This window comes from Thrips palmi, unplaced genomic scaffold, assembly GCF_012932325.1.
Source record: "Thrips palmi isolate BJ-2018 unplaced genomic scaffold, TpBJ-2018v1 HiC_scaffold_15, whole genome shotgun sequence".
Lineage (NCBI taxonomy): Eukaryota > Metazoa > Arthropoda > Insecta > Thysanoptera > Thripidae > Thrips > Thrips palmi.
In genome coordinates, this window is record NW_023144624.1 from 12,005,421 (window position 1) to 12,027,034 (window position 21,614).

The 21,614-nt window shown below is 63.1% G+C and overlaps 2 non-coding genes across 2 annotated transcripts; one reads left to right on the top strand and one right to left on the bottom strand.

The window, feature by feature from the left end:
* Positions 1-496: 496 nt before the first annotated feature.
* Positions 497-580, top strand: Trnal-cag. The gene has a single exon. It is a non-coding gene; the product is annotated as a tRNA-Leu (tRNA).
* Positions 581-17,601: 17,021 nt separating this feature from the next.
* On the bottom strand, positions 17,602-17,685 carry Trnal-cag. The gene has a single exon. It is a non-coding gene; the product is annotated as a tRNA-Leu (tRNA).
* Between the last annotated feature and the right edge of the window lie 3,929 nt (positions 17,686-21,614).

A 21,614-nucleotide genomic window follows, 5' to 3' on the forward strand; every position in this document is an offset into this window, starting at 1 on the left:
GGCGGGGGGCTGCGTGGCCTGACGACTCGTCAGTGACGAGGCTTTCGCCTCGCTTTTCGTAGATTCCGACATGAGCTGGTCGCGGTGCTGGCTGCTGTTGTGCTGGTCCTCGGGCCCCGCTCGGCGAGGCGCTCGGCCTTCGTACGAGCAAGCACCGCGAAGCAACGCGAAGCAACGCGACGCAGCGAGCGGCAACCTTCGCGGCGCAGCGGACCTACACCGCGGACCCACCGCGGACCCACCGCTGCACGCTGGGTGATTGTGTTAACGAGCCCCTGCGTCGTACGGCCGTACGTACGCCCCACGTTTCCAACGAGTTTCGCGGCGAACGCTCCCCCCGCCCCGCCCCGCCCAGTGCCGTGCCGGCCCGCCAAGTTCTGTTTCGCGGGAGGCGCAGGCGGGGCGGGGCGGGGCGGGGTCACTCGATGTGTGTGGCGCCGCACCGCCGTACGCGCGGAGATAACGGTGGCGCCGGGCCAGGCAGTGGCCATCGCCTGTCAGGATGGCCGAGCGGTCTAAGGCGCTGCGTTCAGGTCGCAGTCCACTTCTGTGGGCGTGGGTTCGAATCCCACTTCTGACATATACTTTTTTCCGTTTCGGAGGCGGTGGCCGAGAGAAATTCGATCGTTTCCTCGCGTACGGCACGCCACCCCGCGCGCGGAAACGTGTGTTCGTGCCCGGTGAGCGCGGTGGGGAGGGCGGCGTGGGTGGGAGTCGAACCCGCGACACTGTCGCGATGCCTCTTGGAGGCACTTTCTCTGTCGATTAGCAAAGGCTGCGCGCCAAGGCGCCAGCCGCCAGCGCTGCCAGCGTATCTGCCACGCAATGCATTGTGGGCAGGGCGGCGTGCGGGCGGGTCGGGCGGCGTCTCGGATGCGCCCCGCGCCCCGCGGAGGCCGTCTGGACGGAGTGGACGGAGTGGACGACGGTGTGGGTGTCGGCGCCACGCCACGCAGCGCGCAATTCGAGCCTCGAATCCCGAATGAATCGAAATTCCCATCAAAAGCCCCCAGCGCTTCCCCTGGCCTCCCCAGCCCCAGCCAGCCCTTCCCCTCTCCTCCCCCTTTCGCCTGACCTTTGGCTCTCCGGCGCACGTGCACCCCCGCGCCGCGCCAGGCCGTCAAGTCCAGAGACCACGGACGAGGAGGGACGCTGCGCGCAGGACTCACGACACACACACACACACACACACACACACACACACACACACACACACACACACACACACACACGCACGCACGCACGCACGCACGCACGCACACGAGCACGTCGCAGGATGCGGAGGGCGGCGCGTCGGGGCCCTGCGGCAGTGCAGTGTGCCGCCATGCCTCCACTATGCCCCATGAATCGTAATGCATTCATTTCATTCATTTCCCCGACGCCCACGTCTCCGATTCGGCTCGGCGACACTGCCGCGGCCCCGCGGCGACCGTTTCCGTGCCGGTGCGCCGCGGCCCCGTGGCACCGCGGTGTGTGGACGCACGCACAGTGTAGGCGACGGCCACGGCGCTCTTGGTGACGAGGGGAGTGAGACGCTCGTCTGGCGCCAACGCCTGGCCGGCCGGCAGGTGCGGATCCAGCATTTTCCCAGTGCAGGTGAGGCAGTGCCTTTGGCCACGTGGGGCAAAGCAGTGCATGCTGCCTGCATTACCCGAGGTGACCGCGGTAATCACCTCACCACCCCTCCCCTGGATCCGCACCGAGGAAAGTCCCGGCTCCTGCACTGCGTTTCCGTGTCGTCGTCGCCGTGGTGCTGTTCGAACCGCTCGGACGACAACCGTGGCCGCGAGGTTGTCACAGGTGTACTCCGTACTATAGTCGGCGCGGGGCGGCGCGGGGCGGCGCGGGGCGGCGCGGGGCGGCGCGGGGCGGCGCGGGGCGGCGCGGGGCGGCGCGGGGCGGCGCGGGGCGGCGCGGGGCGGCGCGGGCCCTGCTACACTGTAGGCGCGTTGGAGGGGGCAGGAAAACGAGCGGCGTGCATTGCATGGCATTTACACACAATGCCAGACATTCCATATTCAACCGATTTGGCGCGAAAGTGCGCCGCCGTGTTCCATCGCGGTGCATTTCCGGTAAAAAGCGGTGAAATGCGATGCCTGCGCCCGCGGCCCGGCGGCGCGGTCACAGTGTAGCGACAGGTGGATGATGCAAGCGCGCTGGCCCACTGCTGGCCCCGGCCGGTAAACAAACGAACGCGGCGCAAGGCCCGCGCAAGGCGCCAAACACGTTCGTGGCCGCGCACTGACGGAAAACGACGAAAACCGAAAACCAATAGACGAGGCGGAACGGACCTTCGGACCGTCGGACCGCTGCACTCACACGGGCCGCGCTCCGACGCGTCGCCGCGCGGTGGCGGACCCAGGGGTCGCCTGCGGGCAAAGCAGCACTCCTTGCCTACACTCTAAATGTAGGGTGCCCAGCAACTGGGCGCCTTTGTCACCCGCCCCACTTTTTAGGGTGCCAAATGTCGCCCAGTTCCTGGGCACCTTTGTCACTCAGTCTCGGGGTGGACAAACCATTAAGAAACCTGCCTTCACCCATGGCTCAGCAGCAACTGAGGTGCCGAAGGTGCCCAGAATCTAGGCACCTTAGTCGCCCAGGATCTAGACACCTGAGCATGCTCTACACGCAAAAAAATAATTTTCATCAGAGTTAAAAAATTAGCACCCGCACCAATAAGATTAGCTCTATAGGCGCAGCTAATTTTTTAACTGTGTGGCTAAAAAGTGTTAGCTGGGCGATTCTAGCAACGGATCTAACGGCCTAGCTGGAACTGTAAGGAATCCTTAGCTGTAAACCAATCAAATCTTGCTGATGAACTACTCAAGTTGTTTGCCCCCTAGTTATTCCGAGATGAAAAGATGAAACCATCATTACTACGAATCTACTCCATGTGGTCTAACGGTCACGGACACATCTTAAATAGGACGGAGTCGTCAGTGACCCTTGACGCGCTCACGAATCACTCAGAATTGCCCGCTGGAGTCAAGTGTCACTCCAGCAGGGGAAGCGATCCGCCACCTGGCCGACAATTGTAGAGACGATGGCGCCCAGACTAAGTGAAAACGCATGCTACACTGTCACCGCGCGCGAGCGGCGGCGCGACGCGCGCAGCGCACTCTCGCGGCGATCTCCTCCACCGCGACGGTGACTGGACGACGATGACATCAACTGGTCTCGTCAGATCGCATTTAGCTTGTTTACTAGAAATTTTTGAAGGCTTGCAAACAATAGTTAGCAGCCCACGACTAGCAGTATTAACAAACAAAATTGGCTAAATCCGCCACAAATTTGTGTTTTGCGAGAGTGGTTGCTTGGCAGGTAACCAGCTAACCATCTGGCCGCGCGCACCTGAGGTAGCTTGTAGCTGTGCTAGTTTTTTAGCGCCCGTGCTAAAAACGATCTGTTAAAAAAATTAGCACGGGTCTGATTTACATTTTTTTGCGTGTACCATGGGAGAGGGTCGGTTACTGTATGATTTGTCCACCCCGAGACTGGGCGACAAAGGTGCCCAGAAACTGGGCGACATTTGGCACCCTAAAAAGTGGAGCAGGCGACAAAGGCGCCCAGTTTCTGGACACCCTACATTTAGAGTATACTTATCGCGGCAAAGTGTTGCTTTTCGCCTGCCTTTCGTCAACTCACACGGTCCGTGCTCACCGCGTCACCGCTCTCGCGTCACCGCCCGCGTCAGGCACACCGCGCCATCGCGCCGCTTCCAGTCGATCGCCGCGTTTCGTTTCGTTTCAGTTTTTTCTCCTCGCTTTTTTCGCCCCAAAAACATTTCGTCAGCCAGCAGAGATACGCCGCGGGGATGACAGCAGCAGGGCTGCGGCCCGTTGCCCATGTTGTTGAAAGCGTCAGTCAGGAAATTGGGGAGGGGGGGGGCTCTCCCCGTGCGTCTGTTTGTGTTAGTGTGTGTGTGTGTGTGTGAGCTAGGAGAGAGAGAGAGAGAGAGAGAGAGAGAGAGAGAGAGAGAGAGAGAGAGCGTGCTCGGTGGTGCGCGAGATGGTGCACGTGGCGACCCTACTGTTTGTTACAACTACTACAGTCAGTACTACAACGTCGGGCGGTGCCTCTCGGTGCCTCTCGGAGCCTCTGCACGGGGCGGCCACGAGTGCGAGTGAGACAGAGCGACGAAAAGGCTTCTCGGAACGAGTGCCCTGCGACGTGGACCGTCGCGTTGTCACGCCGTCACGCTGCATTGGGCGCGAGTGCGCCACAGTGTGCCACACATGTCACACGTCCGCCGTCCGTAGTGTTACCAGTGTAACGGGACGCGGGGGACGCAAGGGACTGCAGGGCGGCCGGGCCTCGGGCAGACGCGGCGCGGTGGTGCGCTCGGTGCACGGCATAAGGTCATAACTGTTAAGGGCTTCGCGGTGGGGGGGGGGGGCGCTCGCAGCGCGGCCCGTGTGTGCCAATGCCTCGCGATGCGTGGACCAGAACGACCAGAACCAGGACCGGCAGGTCTGTACTCGTCCTGCAGTGCTTTGGCTTGCCTGGCCGTGCTGCTGGCTCTGGGTCGCTGTACCCGCTCAGGTGTTCCACGGCCTGGCCGTGCCGAGCCGAGCCTGGTCGAAGCCCGGCCGGGCCACGCTGGAGCGAGCCGAGCTGGGCCCCGCCGAGCCGAGCACGGCGAGCAGGGCCGAGAGTCTGCCGGCCGTCTCACAAAAAGAAATAGAAGAACGTGTGCGGGTACGGCCAAGGTGGAAGGGTCTCCGTGCGGGTGGCATGGCGTGGCACGGTGGGCCCGGAAAGGACGACGGACGGACGGACGGACGGGCAGACGGGCAAGGTGCACGGAGCGGGTACCGGCCGAACGCCGAGCCGAACGCCGAGCCGAACGCCCACTCCGAGCGCCGTCTCCCGTCTCTCTCTCGATCACAGCGACGCGTATTAATCTGCCTTTGGGTAAAAATACGGACATAATGCGGTGGCGTCGTGACGCCGGCATAGCGGGCCGCAGTCTCCGTCTCTCTCGCACTCACGGGGCGGTTGCGTCCCGCAACCGCGCACCGCGGCAGCGCAGTCTCCGTCCTCCCGCGAACGTGGCGAGGGAGACGGACGGAGCCAAACAAACAGTTACCAGTGGCGGAAAATGGCGAGACGGCTGTGTTCGGGCGGCTGATTTTCAGCTCCTGGCCTTCCTGGCTCGGCGCTGCCTTGGCCCTGGAGGCCCTGGAGGCCCTGGAGGGTCTCGAGGTCCTGGAAGCCCTGCTGGAACGGCGGCCTCGTCTGTGCCGCCGCGGCGCCGCATTAGCGTCAATGTCACTTCCCAGTGCATTTCATCCCCGCCAACAAGAAGACCAGCAGCAACAACAACAAGGCCTTGGCGGCCCGCGCTCCTTCCGAGCCGCGCCGCTGATGAATCTGACGACCCCCGTGCGGATCTGTCCTGGAAACGAAAGTGGTGATGGCCTCGCCCGTCCGCCCGTCCGCCCGTCCCGCCAACGCCCCGCTTACGCCACTGCACTTTGCAGATGAAAAGTTTCCGTTTGATCGCTGCGCACACTGTACTACCGCGTTGCCTCGCCGCGCACTTTCGCCCTGCCGCCCTGCCACAGTCGTCGCGGCGGAGCGGCGGACCGCTTGACAATGACCTTTGGGCCTTCGGCTTCGGGCCTTCAGGCCTTTCGCCGTGCGGGCAATTTTGGGTGAAAGCCGCTCAAGACTCAAAGACCCCGCGAACTCTGTGTGTGTGTGTGTTTGTGTGTGTGAGGGGGGGGGCTTAGTATTGGGTGTTGTTAGAGTATGAGTGTGATGAAGAGTGCGATAAGTATGGTTGAGTGTGACGAGTGTTGTGCGAGTGAGTGAGTGAGTGAGTGAGTGAGTGAGTGAGTGAGTGAGTGAGTTAGTGAGTGAGTGAGTGAGTGAGTGAGTGAGTGAGTGAGTGAGTGAGTGAGTGAGTGAGTGAGTGAGTGAGTGAGTGAGTGAGTGAGTGAGTGAGTGAGTGTGACGTTTGGTCGATGCAGGGCGCTATCTGTCATCGTGTCGTGGGCGCCAGGCCGCGCTATGCCGTCCGGGCTGGGCCTGTGGCTGGGCGCGGTGGTCTGGCGAAATAACGCTCCGCCCGCTTGGCGCTTCGCTGGTCCAACCCTTTCGTCACCTCGGTCCGCCTGGCCCGCCCGTTTGGCATTGTGGGACACGGAGTGCACGGAGTGCGTGGCGACTGGCGCGTGGGCGAGAGCACTGCCAGAGCCTTGCCAGTGCAGGGCCTAATGGCTGCGCTTCCTCATTACGCCTGCCTGCCTGCCTGCCTGCCTGCCTGCCTGCCTGCCTGTCCAGGTGCGGCTGGAGTCTGTTTGCTGGAGGCGCTCGCTGGGCCAGGGCAGCCAGGGCAGCCAGGGCAGCCAGGGCAGCCAGGGCCTGCCGCTGCACCACTCTGCAGGCTGATTGAGCAGTGCTTCATCCTCGCTCCCTGCGTCTCTCCCGCACCCCTACGGGACGCCCCATGAGTGCGAGAGGGACAGATCCACTGCTCGCTGGAGCCTCCAGCCTGGAGGGCAGAGGGCCGCCACTGCCGCCACGCGCAGCGCAGCGCCGCCGGCAGGTAGAAGGAGGAAGACGCACCTTGTCGTTGCTTCTTTGAGGTTCTTTGGCAGAGACGGCGAGCACACCATCTGCCTGCCCCTGCCTGCCGGCTGATGCAGCCGAGCTGGAGGTCTCTCTCGCACCCGTGGGGCCGTGCGGTGCCCCGTAGAGGTGCGAGAGAGACAGGCGACCTCCCCCTCGGAATAAGCCTGCCGTTGCCCGTTTCGTGGAGTTTGTGGAAGCGAAGCGCGAAGCACGCCGGAGCTAGCGCACACAGCGTCTGCACTGCGAGGGCACTGTGAGAGGAAGGCCCGGCACAGGTGCACGGCTGGGCTGCACTGTGTACGCCCTCGGAATTTATTTTACGGCGTTTAAATACTTGAATGCGGGCAGCGGGCCCCACAGTGGCACGGCGCGAGCCGAGGCGCAAGCCCCTCCTTGGAATTACTTTCCAAATTTATGCTGGGAGGAGCAGCCAGGCAGCCAGCCCCCGATTGCATTCCGATGACGGCCCCCTACCCCCGTTTGGGGAGGAATCTCGCAGGGGGTCCTCCTGGTGGTGGCAGTGGTGCCCCTTTTGGATCTCCATATTTCCACGCACGATGTTCCTTGTTGTCCGTGTTTGTTATTCCTTCCGTTGAATCTGCCACGACCTGCCGCAGTAAATCTCAGCCCCGATGCATGCCTTGCCATTGTATTGCCCGCCAGTCCGCCTGCCAGTGTGGTGTAGTGTGTGGGAGAATTCCTGCCATCCTCCTCGCGCTGCTGCACTGCCCGCTCTTCGAGCTCCCCGAGCTCCTCGCCGAGGCCGCTCCGCTCTTCCTTACCTCCCTCCTTCTGCTAATGACAATTTGGGAGCAAAAGATGTGAGCAAGAAACACGAGAAGAGCGTTGTGGGTAAAAGTGACTTTCTCGGCGTGCGCCGCGTGCTCTGTAGTCACGCCACTGCGCGCCGCGGCGCCACCGTCACGCGTGCCGAGGAGATAAGGAAGAGGTTCCATTGGCTGGCCGCGCGCCGCGGGCCGATTTCGAAGACTCTCCGTCGCACTCGCGGGGCACTCCGCAGGTCCGCAGGGGTGCGAGAGAGACTGCCTTCGGAATGGGCCGGTCGTTGCGGGGGCTCCACCGGGATGGAGCGCAGTGCCGCCTGGAAATCCAAGGGGATGCCTTTGGTTTTCTCTCCAAGGCGTTTGAGCGAAAAGCGAGCCGCGGGTTCGAATCCCGACGAGGCCCGTGCGCGAAAAGGGAAGGGGCTTTCGCTAACGCGTGACGCGGCGACGCGCGGACGCGGAAAATGGCGATTTGGACGGCCTGGACGGCGGAACGGCCGGATCAGACCTGCAGCAGCCCGACGCCAAACTGTCGACACGTCCGATTGCACTTGACGCGATCAAATCCCCATTTTCCGGCCGTTCCGCCGCCAAACGGCGCCAAACGGCGCGTCGCTACACCGCAGATTATTGTTCGCCCAGTTTCACTCGCCGGTTCCGGCGCCACTACTGTACAGCAGTGTGTTGACAGTGCCGCGGCGTCTAGTCACGCGAATCAATGAAGACGGATGCGTTTTACGAATTGGATGAAACCTACGCGTTTTTCAGAAAGGCTTTTCAACAGATGAGGCCCGATGAGACCATCAAAGTGAAGGCACTATTCTAGTAGATGCGAAACGCTTCTGGTTTAGACCACTCTCCATATTCTAGGGTTGCCGTTTCTACGAGTCAGTCCCAGACCTTGCACTACGACTGCGACCGCCATGCCGTGCACTGCGGCGTCCGTATCTCACTTTGACGCGACCGCCGTCGTGTTGCGAGAAACGCACGGAGGGAAACCCAAGCCCCCCAGCCCAGCCCGCTTGACAGTCTGACCCCTTGCGGCGGCCGCGCTCCAGGCTATGACCGCTGGAGCCTCCAGGACTGCGCAGGACTCCAGGACCGCAGTGTGGGACAAACGAGCCGCCGGCGAGGGTCACTGCGGGGAAAGTGACGAGTCCAACTTTCATGCGGTGCGCGCGGTGCGCCCTTACCGAGCCTTTTAATTAAATTTTCCGTCTTCCTTCCTTTTGTTGCAGGTAAGCGATCTCGTGTCGAGATGCGTCTCCTGCATTGCAGTGACTGGAGTGGACTGGAGTCGCTGTGATGAACGACGACCAGGCCGACCAGGCTCCGTGAGTCGGACAAAAATGGTTGCGCAAGTTTTCGAACGCGTTTTGCTGCTGTATACTGGTTGCGTCCGTGCGGGTCACCCGCGCGATTTGTCAGGCTGGACAGTGATGACGTCACACCTGCAGCGTCTGCTCACGTTCGGCCGTCCGTCCGTCTGCCTGTCTGTCTGTCTGTCCGTCCGTCCGTCCGTCCGGGGTGCGTGCGGCGGCCGTGCAGCTGGCCGGTGAAATAATCTTGATGCTGATCGCGTCTTGGGCCGGGCCTGGGCCTGCGTCTTGGCGGCGTCGGCCGAGAGGGCCGGGCAGTCCCTAATTGGGCCTGAGTGACGTCATGCTGGCCGAAAAGTACAACGTGACAACGTGTGCAGCGGCAAAGGCAAAAGGGGCGCTCCCAGATGTAATCGTGCGGCTCATGTTTGTGTGTGCGTGTGTGTGAGAGTGTGTGCGTGTTTTTCGAGTAGTGTGATTTATGCTTTTCCTCCTTTCTCAATGTGAAATGAGTGTGCTCGGCCTCAGGTGGCCTCAGCATGTCGTATTCATGGCCTGTTTACACCGCGCTCCGCCCCCGCTCCGCCCTCGCCCCGCCGCCTGCACTGCCCCCGTGCCTACAGTGTGCCTGCGCCGTGCCTGCGCCGTGCCTGCGCCGCGCGGCACACACGGCCCTTGACTGCACTCACTGGGTCAAGGGGATGCCCAGCCGAGCCCAGCCGACCGGCCGGCCTGACGCTTTCGGCTCGACAGGTTTACACTTTTCGCATCCAGGTCGCCACGGGTCACGGGTCGCTACCCCCGCTCCGCTACGTACCACCGCGCGGCCCTCCAAAAATGAATACGCTTTTGAATCAAGATGTTTCGGCGCCGCTCTCGGCCCCTCTGGCCGCTCCTCTTTGAGCCCGCTTCCCTGTGTCCTGCCACGTCCTGCATGACCTGCCCTGAATTTGGTTCAAAAGGGCGGCCGAGGGGGGGGGGGGGGGGGGAGTCCGTGGCGCTCGTCGACTTCCGCCCGTCGGGTTGCACTGCAGACCCGTAGGCGCTCGGTTTGAAACGCCTAAATTTGGCGTCAGTCCAAATTTGGGCATTCTGTGGCGGCCATCCGGAGCCAGAAGGCTGGGCGACACAGGGCGTCGAAAGGCGCGGGCCGCGGCGGCCTGACTTAGCCTGACTGCAGCCCCGCGGAGCGAGCAGCGAGCAGCACCGCGGTCTGTTCTCGGAGTGATGACCTTTACGCACGGCTGGCTGGCCGGCCGGCCGGGCAGCAGCGGGCCGCAGGGCACCGCAGGGCCGCGCCGAGCGGACCGGCCGGGGACGGCCTTCTCTCTCTGTCGCTCTCGCTGGCGCGGCCACCCGCGACCCGCGGCGGAGACGAAGACGGAGCGCGCCTTGCCTGGGACGCGGCCCGCTCGCTCCGGGACGGGCACTGGCGGTGCCCGGAGGTACCCGGAGGTACCCGGAGGTACCGGCGGGGCGGCGGTGGAAGGAGGGGGAGGCACCGATGGAGCGGGCAGATTGCCGTTTGCAAGCGTCTTAATTGACGACGGAATAAGATTGCAGGAGAATGGCGTTTACTCTATTTATCATTTCATGAAATCACTCTCTCGCTGCCAGGCGGGGATGGGGCGTGGAGCACGGCGAGTCGGCCCGGCAGTGGCGGGTCCGGAGGCAAAGCATCACATTTTGCCCACTTTCGGGGGGTTTTGCCTACCTTCGAGGTGCCTTTGCTTTTACCCCCCTCTGTGTGCTTGCCCGTGGCCCGGTGTGCCTGGGCTGGCTGGCTGGCTGGCTGGCCGGGCTGGGCCGAGCGTGCTGTTGGTTGGCGTTGGCTTTGTCAGGCCGACCTACTTGGGCAACTCGGGCCGCCGCGCCATCTGCTTTGGTGGACCGCGAACTTGACCCGTGGCGTGCGGTGCGGCTTTGCGAGGGACTGTACCGCTGTACCGCTGTCCGGCTCGGACAGCGCTCGGCTCGGACAGCGCTCGGCTCGGACAGCGCTCGGCTCGGACAGCACGGCTCCCTCGTGGCTCCGAGTGCCCTGAGACGGGGGCACGGTCGTGGGGACCGTCCTCGTGGACCGCCCGCGGGGCTCACCTGGGGATGTACACTCCTCAAGGGCCGATCCAGAGACGGGTCCGGGGGGGGGGGGTATGCCGCAAAAGCCTCTCGATCCGCCCCTCCTGGGGCCCCACGTCCTCCACTGGCTCCACTGGGGCAGCTGGACCGGTCTCTTTCCCTTCAAGGGACTCCCTTGACCACTCCTGCCTCCGTGTCGCGTGGCCCCTGCCCTCGCCATGTCCGTGCCGTTCTCGGCCACCCGTCCGATCATTCGCTCTGCCCGGCTCTGCCCCGTCGGTCCAGACCGCCAAAGGTCAATTCTTTTCACCTTTAATTACCGCCGGTATGGATCGGCGACGCGGCGACGCGGCGTCTCGCAGTGTAGTCTCGCAGGGACGGCGGTCCAGCCCAGCTAATGAGGTCGTGCCCGTCGGCCTGTCCCCCCGCCTTTTCACAGTGAGGCAAATCAGCCGAAACTTGTAAATTTGCTGGACGTAGTGCGGTTGTTGAACGCTGTTTGCATGAACGTACTGCCATGCCATTCACGGCCGAGGCAGCGGCCCGGCGGCAGTCCCACTCCAACTTTCGGCTACTTGATTGGTTGATCTGGTCTAGCCTTCCCCCTCCCCTCCCCCCGCCCTCTCCGAGCTCGAACGTGGCCTGTGACTTGCTTCGGTCGGCAGGCAGCTGATTGCCTGCACCGGCACTGCTGGCACTGCCACTAAAACTGGGCACTGCCTCTGTAAAAGCGTTCGCTCTGCCTCTGTCGCACTCATGGGGTTCTCTATAAAGGGTTGAGGGAGACAGAGCGACAAGCCACTCTTTCTAAATCGCTTAGCATGCAGCAGCAGCTCGGTGATGATGATCAATAGCTTTCCCATGGTGGGCCGTGGTGGGTACTATCACCGAGACCACGTACATCGCCATCTCGCAGTGTCGCAGTCACACGGAGTGCGTCCAATTTGGGCGGCGAAGGGCTTTACTGCCGTTCAACTCGTTGGAGCGGCCAATTAAACGGAGGGGCGTTTTTAGTGCTTTGGGAGGCCAGCCAGCCAGGCCACTGCTTCGACGGGAAGCGGATGCGGCGCGGGAAAAGGGGGGGGGAGTGGCGGAGAACAACAAAAACAAACACGCGAATCGCGCGGGGCGTTCGCGGCGTCAAGGGGGCTCGCGTCCTGCTCGTCCTGTCCTGCACGCCCTGCACGCCCTGCGCTTGGTCGTCACCTCCACCGCCTTGCCACGCTCGCTGCCCTCGCCCCTCGCTCGCCGCCCTGCTGTCTTGCGCGGCGCCACGCCTCGCGATAAAACCGGACTTGACAACTCTAAGCAGGCGGTGCCAATAATTACCTCGGCGGACAACAAGCAGGGCGGCAGGGAGGCAGGGCGTCGTCGTCGGCGGGATAGAGGAGGCGGTGCGCGCGCCGCGTAAAGTGGCTATAATCTGGCCGCACGCATTTCCCTCAATTTCTTGTTGTTGTTGTTTTTCTTTCCGAGTCGTCCGAATCGCGGCGGCGCGGCCGGCAATCTTCCTTGGCTTCCCGGCTTCGCGGCCGCCGGATTGTCGCTATCACGGCAGCACGGCGGCCGGCCGCCTGTTTATGCAGATGCTCCGAGTCCGGGCGGACGAGCCGGCCGAGCCGCGTGGCGCGTAGGTCAGGCCGCGGGGCCCAACGCATCGACGCGGCGGCAGCACAAGAAGGGGCGCGGGTTCGAATACCCGCCCCAGCGGGATTTTAATTTTTTTCGGGGGTAGTGAGGATGAACGAAGTGCGTGGCGTGTTTCAAGCGTGCCGCCGGGCCGGACAACGCGCTCCGTGGCTTTGCTTGGCAGGGTAGTACGGCCCCGACGCAACCTGCTGCTCCGGTAGCGTGATGACGACGGCACACACACACAGACAGACCCTCACACACGCACACACACACACACACACACACACCCGGCACGCTACGCTGTTACGTGGGCGCGGTGCACGTTGGGTGCGCGGCCGGCGCAGCGACCGGCTTAGCTTATCCGTCTGTCGGTCTGCGTCTGTGTCCCTCTCTGCGTCTCTCTCTCTCTCTCTCTCTCTCCGTCTCATTCTCTCTGTCTGTCTACCAGCAGGTGACTCCTCAGTACTGGTACACTGCTACTCCTCCTCGCGCTTGGAGCTCTGGAGCGGTGCGTCTCGAGGAAAGAGAATCGCTTTTCGTCCCAAAAGTCACAAAACGATGAAACAATAAAAATCAAAAACCAAAACGAAAATCATCCGAGCAGGAAAGTGAAGGGGCTGGGGCGAGGGAGGAGTGTCTGGAATAAAAGTTAAAAGGGCGGCGTGAGGTCCACGGTAAGGTCACGGCGGGGCGGGGCGGGGCGCGGCGGGGCGGGGCGGGGCAGCGGCTCAGTCACGAACCGAACAGGCCATGAATGCAATGCAGCGGTGCAGCTCCCCCCTCCCCCTCCCCCCTCCTCTTCTTGGTTGGCTCCCGCTCTGCCCAGCAGCTTGCATGGTGTATAAATATACACGTACTCGCTGGAGGCTCCAGGATGGGCGTCCCAGGGCGTTCTCCTCTCCAGTCGTTACACTTTGTGCAGCTCTGTTTCAAAAAAGTTGTACGTAACTTGACATTTTCAGTTGACAACAACAATGCCATTTTCCTACGACGCTGGCAAAATAATTTACGACTATGCATTGTCGTGCGGAGACGATTTTCAAGTCGTTGCCGCATATTGTGACGCGTGCATAATTCCGGAAGGATTTCGCCGTAAATTGACGACGATATTTTGTGACAGAGTGCGGCAGTGTGACTGAGTGCTGCAGAGGAGCATGTTGGGCCATTCGGCCCCAAAGGGCCTCTTGCCGAGTGTAGCCCACAAGATGTAAAGAAACATACATGTTCTATTACAGTGGTGGTGGAGGAGGGCGCTCCAGGCCGCGAGTGGCGCCACCGCGTGCAAGCACCCAAAGTCGGCCCGAAGCTCGGAAGCTCTCGCTGTCCCCGACTAGAGGGACTCGGGTTGGCGTCGGCGACCGCGGCGACGCAGGCAGCGCGACGGACGCGTAGGCTCGTCGCGGCGGGGCGCGGGGCCGCCGGGCCGCGTCGGCACGCGAGTCCACCGCCATCACGCCGCGGGGCCGCGGGGAAAAATAATTTTTGTGGAAAACGGAATGAGCGGAAAATGAAGCTGGCTGGGTAATTGCGGGTAATGCTCGGAGTGAATGGCCGCGAGTCCCAGAACCTCACGCCTCGCTGGGACTCCAGAGGGCCTCCACTGGGTGCCGAGGGTGAATCGGGAACACTGAGGCCGCGCAGGGCACGGCCAGGCCCTCGAAGGTGGACCCGCCGAGCGTAGAGTCCCAGCCCAGAGTCCCAGTGCGAAGTAGCGGATGAGAGAGCGCGGCGCGCACGCCCAAGTGTGTTTCTGTTCCGCTAACGAAGGCAGGGCGGCGCAGGGCGGCGCAGGGCGGCCAGGTCGCTGAGTTGTGCAACGGCCGTTTGGAACGGTGTTCAAACTGCGCGCCACGCCACGCCGCTCGCCCACTGCGCGCGCCGCGGCGTCGCGGGGCGGGGCGGGGCGGGGCGGGGCGGGGCGGGGCGGGCGCGGCTGCGGGGCAAGTGTGATGCATCTCGGCAGCTGCTGCATCGGGTCTTGGAGTTGTCAGCCGGCAGGCCAATCGCAGCCAATAGAGTGTCGAACGGCCGGCCGGCCGGATGGACGAGGGCGGCGAAGCGGCGAAGCACAGCGAAGCGGCCAACGGGTCCAACGGGAGCGCCGTCCCCGGCCGTCGCCGATGCACTCAAGATGCGCTGTCTGTCTGTCTGTCTGTGTGTCTGTCTGTCTGTCTGTGTCTGTCTGTCTGTGTCTGTGTGTCTGTCGTCTGTCTGTCTGTGTGTCTGTGTGTCTGGTGTCTGTCTGTGTCTGTCTGTCTGTCTGTCTGTCTGCTGTCTGTCTGTCTGTCTGTCTGTCTGTCTGGTGTCTGTCTGCTGTCTGTCTGTCTGTCTGTCTGTCTGTTGTCTGTCTGTCCGTCTGTCTGTCTGTCTGCTGTCTGTCTTGTGTTGTCTGTTGTCTGTCTGTCTGTCTGTCTGTCTGTCTGTGTGTGTCTGTCTGTCTGTCTGTGTGTCTGTCTGTCTGGCCGGCTGGCTGACCGGCAGGCCGCGCCGTGGTCATGGTGCGGGTGTCTTCTTGTTGACGTACTCGAACAGCGCCTCGAAACTGCTGGGCGCCGCGACCGTTTTTTTCCGCGCCCGCGCAGCCGCGCCTCCACTGCCTCTTGAATGCCGCGTCGCCGCGCGTCACCGAGGTCCTCGTCGACGTCCTCACGCGCCCTCCTACATGCACGGCGACAGCGGCGACGGCGGGGACAGCGCGTACGTCCGGCAACGCGCCGGCAACGCCCTGCTGGAAGATGCGTGCCCTCGCTCCAATTATTTTGCCACGCGGAAAGGATTATTTCGGTGTGTGTGCGTGTGAGTGTGTATGTGCGCGCTTGCGTGTATGTGTGTGGTGGGTGATTGTTTTCTATAGCCGACCCAGCACGCCGTGATCACCGTGTCAAAGGTCACTGGACGGACACTGTCTGCGGACGGACGTCTAGCACCGACCTGACCTAACCTAACCTCCCTGCGAAGGGCTGAGTACGAACTCTGTGTGTGTGTGCGTGAGCGCGTTCGTGGGCATGTCGTCTCGGTGTGTGTGTGTGTGCTGCCAAGTACCCGCGCCGCAGTCGGGTCGGCCCACTGCCAACGAAGCAAGGCCGAGCGACTGCACGGCGCTTGGTCGGCTTGGGGGCCGCACGCACACGCGCGCTTATTCTTGCACACAGACAACACACACACACACACACACACACACACACACCCATAAGCATGTACACGATATTGGCGTAGCCACCAGGGGCGTCCACAAATGACGCAACATGCGACGGTGGTCCTCCTCGTCCCGACGCAGCGACACAGCAGCATCCCGAGTCGCTTTCATCCTCGGAGACTACACTGTCAGGCTGCGCCAGGCGACGCAGGCGCAGGCCCGCGCCATTCTGAAGTGCGCTTTCGTCGCTCCGTCTCTCTCGCCGCCCCTACGGGCCTACGGGCCTACGGGCCTACGGGACGGCTGGGGAGTGCGGGAGAGACGGAGCGAGACCGAGGCGGGCCGACAGCAGGTGGCGTAGGCACGCGGTCCGCGGTTCGTGCGGTTCGCACGCGAGTGGGAGTGCAATCAGGGGCGCCAAGTGCACAAATCTGTTGGACGTTTTAATATTCATCAAAGGCAACCCTCACGGCGCACCGCACGGCGCACGGCGCGCTCGGCCATCATTAGCATGTGCAGCGCGGCGCGGCAGGCCGGCTGGAGGCACCGCGAGGCCTCGGACGGGCGGCGGAGCAGGGCCTCCCGACGTGTCTCCCGACGGCATGACGGCCTGTCGACCGTGGCGCCCAGCGTCGGCCGATGCGGACTTGCAGTGCAGCGGCCCGTCCACCATTAGCGCCAGTCAAGACTCTGCGAGCACCGTGTGTCCAGGATGGTCCAGGAACATGAGTGCGATGCCTCTGCCGGCCGATCATGGAGCCCGGCAGACCACAGGAGTCCACGAAAAGACTATGTGACCGTAGAGTCTATGAGGCTGTGTCCAAAGAGGTTCCTGAGGACCCATGGACTTAGGTCCATGTGTAATCCGCATTGTGGATGCATCCGAGGCCCCCGTCGCCCATGTGCCCCACATGCCCCTGGCGAGGCCCACGGCAGACCAGCGAATGACACGGCGAATTGATTGAAAAGCCGCACCACTCTCACGGGCTTCCGTTTCCTGCAGCAGTGCTTCTTTGGGCCGCGTGCTCGCGGTGCCCGCTGACCCGACCTGTCACTCCCACTCCCCCTCCCACTCCCCCTCCACCGCGGCCCGCCCGACGCCCCCGCGACCTGGCCGCGCCGCGCTGTGCCGCGCGCTGTGCCCCTTGGCCCCTTGGCCGGCCCGGTCAACGTTCTCACGTTAGTTTGCAGGGTTTCTGCTTCCGCTTATTGAGTGCAGTCGACCCACTTCCACGGCGACCCTACACTGCCAAGCACTGCGAAGCACTGCGAAGCGTGCAAACGGCAAAAGGCTGCCGCGCTGCCGCCTCGGGCGGAAAGTGTAAGTGTTGGCAGCGCTGAATGCTGAATATGACAAGCAAATTGCCGCACTGGCCGCTCGACGCGCCGCGCGCCGCTCGGCCTGCTCGCCGGCCCCTATCGAAAGCGAGTCGGTGATGCCACCTGTCTCATTATGCAAACGAGGCGAGGCGCGCCTCTCTAGCCTCTCTAGTCTTTCTAACCCTTCCAGCCTCTTTTAGCCTCTCTAATCTCTCTAGGTTCTTTTAGCTTCTCTAACCTATCTAGGTTCTTTTTGCCTCTCTAACCTCTCTAGGTTCTTTTTGCCTCTCTAACCTATCTAGGTTCTTTGAGCCTCTCTAACCCTTCTGGCTTCTCCTAGCCTTTCTAGCGCCTGTAGCTACACTAGCCTCTCTAGAGTCTAGACTCTGGGCTGCTGGAACGGCGGGCGGCCATCGGCATGTTCATCGCGTCATCATGCCATTCTTTATTTCTCTTTTTTCTTTGTGGGAGATTTGGCAGCACTGCGCTCGCTGCACGCTGCGGCCAGTGCGGCTGGCACACTCTGTGAAGGTTGGTTTAAAGTTAGTGCGCGTTGCGTGCGCGGTGCGCGGCAGATAGACGCAAGGCCGGCAAGGCCACTGGGAGTGTGCACAATGATGCACTTAGTCACTGCAACGGCCATCTTCACCCTGGGCCCGGCCAAGGCCTTGGCATTCCATGGCACCGTCCCCGCCGTAGAGATAAGGTTCGGGCCAACGCGCCCACCGCCGGTCGTCCGACAAAAACATGATGTCAGAAGTGGGATTCGAACCCACGCCCACAGAAGTGGACTGCGACCTGAACGCAGCGCCTTAGACCGCTCGGCCATCCTGACTCGCTGTGATGCGGCAGTGCCGCACGACTATCTCAATTGCGGAGCCGCCCAGCCCAACCCGCCGCCCGCGAGGCGAGGGGACTGCCGGGGACCGCGTTGCCATGGAAACGGGGTCGTGCTGGCCGGGGCCGGCGGCGCGGCGGCGCGGCTCGGGGCTCGGCGCGGGCGGGTTTGAAAATAGACGCAACATTTTGAAACGGTCCTGCAAACGCGGTTGTTGTGAACCGCTGCCTTTGAACAGGTGTGGCGTGTCTATGCGTCTAGGCGCGCTGCAGGGCGTGGGGCCGTGGGGCCGTGGGGCAGTGCGGGGTGGTCGGGCCGGTGATTCACTGTGGCATTGGGCTGCTGCTCTACTTGGCACGGCGTCCCCCATGGCGTCCCCCTCCCGGGCCGGCGCGGTGCAGGACAGGCCGGCCCAGGCCGCAGCCGCAGGCCCAGGGCCAGGGTTAGCCACAAGCCGGCTTCCCTGCCCTTCGAGAAAAGCCACTTTGCAAAAAACGCGTTCCTTCAATTGCGCTGCCGACTCGCGGCGAGAAAACGTTTGCCGCCTGCTTGTCGACGTTCGTCGTGTAGCGACGATCCGCCTGTCAGTTTGTCGTACAACAGAGTAATTGGCGTCGAAGGATGTTGGACGGTGTTGGATGCTCCTCGAGGTGGACTTGGTTCCTCACAAGGTGCTGATGGGCGCGATCTGGGTCAGGGAGCCTTGTCCGCCGTGTTGGCCCGTCCAGCTGGACCGACGCGTCCCGTCGCGTCGTCTGCTGCGTCGCCTGCTGTCCGCCGTCACGCGACGCCAAATTGGATTTGGATAATAACAGTCATGAGCAGCGATGAGGCGCTCGGCGGCACAGTGTGCCACACACGCAAAGTAGCCGTGCTGCTGATTAATTTTTGGGGGTCGCTTTTTGAAGTCGCTGTTTTTGTTATTGAGCCGGCCCAGCCCAGCCGGGCCCAGCCGATCGTTGTTTTCAGAGGAAACGTTTGGAGAGGAGCTGGCGCGGACACGCGGTGCTCGCGGACCTGGGGCTGCTGGGCCTTGGCGCGCTAACAGCGCCGCGGACAGATTCCTCTTGCAGTGGGGCGGTCGGGCTGTCGACGTGGCCTACATTCCCGGCGTCACTCGTTTGACTGGGAAATGAAGTGCGATGCGATGCCGCACTGTATAAATCAGCGCGAGGGCCGCGACTCTCGGAATCTGTCTGCTGCGCGCTGCGCGGCGAGGCGATTCGAAAACGCTCCCGAGTCGCAGCAGGAGGCAAGGGCTCTCTCGGCCCTCGGCCAGCCCTGCCGGTGGCGCCGGAATAACCTTGGCCCGCCGCCCGCCCCGCCCGCCGCCCTGCCCCGCCCCGCCCCGCCCCGCCCCCCCGCCCGCCCCGCCCCGCCCCGCCCGCCCGCCCCGCCCCGCCCCGCCCCGCCCATTGACGAGGTCCTCATCCTGGCCGTCCTGCGTGTGGAAGTGAAAGGCGCCGGAGGGCGGCGAGGACCGCGACGAGGACCGTGTCCAACGCGCTGCGGTCCTCAAAGGGCCTCAAGGGCAGACTGGCCGCATCGAAAGCCGGACGGTGGTCGCGGCGATGCGGCCTCGGCCCCTGCCCCTGCACTGCAAGCTTGCACACTGAAAGGACGAAAGCCTGCGGGCAGGGCGGCGGTCCGCAGTGGCTGGGTTGCAGGGTGGGCGGGTGCCGGTGGGTGGGTGTAGTGAGTGGCTGTGCAAACTGACCCCGTGAGTCGTTTTCGTCGCTCTGACTCTCTCGCACCTAAGGGGCTCGTCCTGCACGCTGGAGAGAGAGAGCCACGAAAACGACTCGCGGAATCAGTGTGCAGGGTGCCGCCAGCGGGGGACAGGGGGAAGTCCTCGCCGCAAAGTTCGGATCCGCGCGCAGCCCTCACTGGTAAAACAAAGGCATAAAAATTACGCCTTTAGGGCATAAATGCTCTTTTACGCCCTTGCAAGGGCATAAATCGTTTTATGCCCTTGGGAAAGGCGTAAATGGTATGGGAATTTCAAGCAAAATTTTAATGCCCTTCCCAAAGGCATTAACGATTTATGCCCTTTAAGGGCGTAAATCGTTTACGCCCTTTAAGGGCATAATTTTTATGCCTTTGTTTCACCAGTGCTCGAAGGGCCTGAAGGTCGAGGGGTGCCGTCGAGCGATTCCAAAGAGTCGCGCTGTCTCTGTCACACTGGGCCATGCCGTGGGGGTGCCGTGGGGGTTCGAGAGAGACAGAGCGACGGAGCGGCCCCTCGGACTGGGCTTGCTGACTGTGTTGGTGTTTCGGTGTAGGCCCTGCAGGCCCTGCAGGCCCCCGTGGAGGCCCACTTGGCCGAGGATCCCCGCAGGCCAGTCTGCGGCCGCCCTGCGCCTCCCGGAGGAGTTCGTGACTCGATTCCCTTTGAGCGTCGGCGGCGAGGGTAGGAGGCAAGGCGGCGCGGCGCGGCCGTGACGCAAGATGGGATATGGCGCCGGAACGCTCGAACGGAACGGGACGGGTCGCCGAGGCACTGCTCCAGTGGCGGGTCCAGGGCGGGCCTGAAAAGGGGGGGAGTGGCGCTTTTCACCTTCGCACAGGAGACCAAAGTAGCTATCTAAGGGTCAGGGAAGCAACTTGTCCCCCCCCCCCTCCCCCGATCCGCGCCTCCACTGTTCGGCACCGCTAAGGCGTGGAATCCCGCCCCGAGTCGTGCGCGCTCTGCGCACTGCACTGCGAGCTGGCCTGCGCTGGAGTCGCCGCGGAGGGTCAAGTTTAATTGGTCATTAGGACGGGTAACGCGGTCGTGCCGCGGCGCTGCGGCCACCTGGACTGCCCGGACTCCTCCCTGAGGCCGTCTCCGTCCCGCTCCTGTTTCGCCAACCAAACTGCACTGGCCTCCAGGGCGGATCCAGAGACGGATTGGGGAGGGGGAGGGGGCTGTGTTGGCGACATTTTGCCTAAAGTGAGGTTAGGTTGTCCCTCTCGGCCCCGGCGGCTCGCACGCCGCTCTCGGGAGCGCGCCTTGGCCGCCGCGGCGCATCGTCGCTGGGAGGCTCGCTGCGGTCGGCGGGGCGAGCGGCGTCGCCGTGGTCGCGTCGCCCGGACCGAAAGCGGAGATTTCGATTCGGTGGCGAATGGGCGCACTAATTAACGGAAGGCGGAAGCAGCGGGAGCCATCCCTCCGGACTGAATGCGGTTCCCAGGATGCGTCTCCTCCACTGTAGCGCCGCGGTGCCTCCCAGTGGCGGATCCAGAGCGCGCCCGAGAGGCCGGGGCAGGCCGGGGCAGGCCGGCAGGGAGGTGTTGGCTCGCACTCTTTTTGGTTCACTCGTCCGGTAAGGCTCCGGCGAGCCGCGCCGAGCCGCGCCGGCCGGGCGGCAGGAAGTGCACCGGAGCGGAACATTGGAGTGCAGCGTCGGCTGCAGTAGGCCGTGCGTCAAAATGAAATTCAAAACGGGCTGCACTTCACAGTGTAGTGGAGCGGAAGGGCTCCGCGAGGGATACACTGCGCCGCGTCTGCCGTGCGCGCTGCCAAATCGTCAATCGACTCGCTTGTTGAGTAAAAATTTTGTTGTGTGTTCCAGGTGAGCAGAGGACGCGGCGAAGCCCCGTGAGGAGGCTGGGTTCGGTAACCGCTGCTATCGTGAGTGTGTGTCAACATGCCTGTTTGTGTGCGTGTGTGTGCGCGTGCGCCTTCTAGTGTGTTTGCAGCACGCCGGGGAGTGGATGCCCTCCTCCCTTATCTCCAGCACTGCACTATTTACCGATCAGAGCCGAGCTGGAGTGTGCGCTTGAGCGTGTGTGTGTGTGTGTGTGTGTGGGGCGTGTTGCTGGACCACTGTGTGGAGGGGCGGGAGGGGCGGGAGGGGCGGTGCGCACGCCGAGGAGCCCGAGAAGCACCTGCCTGCTGTCTGAGGAGGGGAAAGGGCAAAGGGGTTAAAGGGTCCAGGCGGCGC